The 247-nt window shown below is 33.6% G+C and overlaps 1 protein-coding gene across 1 annotated transcript in view; it reads right to left on the reverse strand.

Moving 5' to 3' along the window:
* LOC119591922 (protein wings apart-like) overlaps nt 1-247 on the reverse strand; it is a gene marked incomplete at its 3' end in the record, with an annotated part of 17,563 nt that overhangs the window by 8,191 nt on the left and 9,125 nt on the right.

Here is a 247-nt window from a genome sequence, read left to right on the forward strand (position 1 = left end):
GAATAATTTAGGAAAATTTAGGAAAATTCTCCTCAAATGATCTTGCAATGCTTCCCAAATCCACAGCCTGGTGTAGCAGATCAACACAACATTAAAAATTGCTACATCAATCAATACCAAAAGTGCTACTAGTGTCCTCTGATGGTCCATGACTACTGGATTAATAATAAAATCAATAATGAATATTTACCCAATAATCAGCAATTTTACTCCACCCTTCACAAAAGAAGTACAACAAATGATAGTG

Source organism: Penaeus monodon, chromosome 29, assembly GCF_015228065.2.
Source record: "Penaeus monodon isolate SGIC_2016 chromosome 29, NSTDA_Pmon_1, whole genome shotgun sequence".
Taxonomy (NCBI): Eukaryota; Metazoa; Arthropoda; class Malacostraca; order Decapoda; family Penaeidae; genus Penaeus; species Penaeus monodon.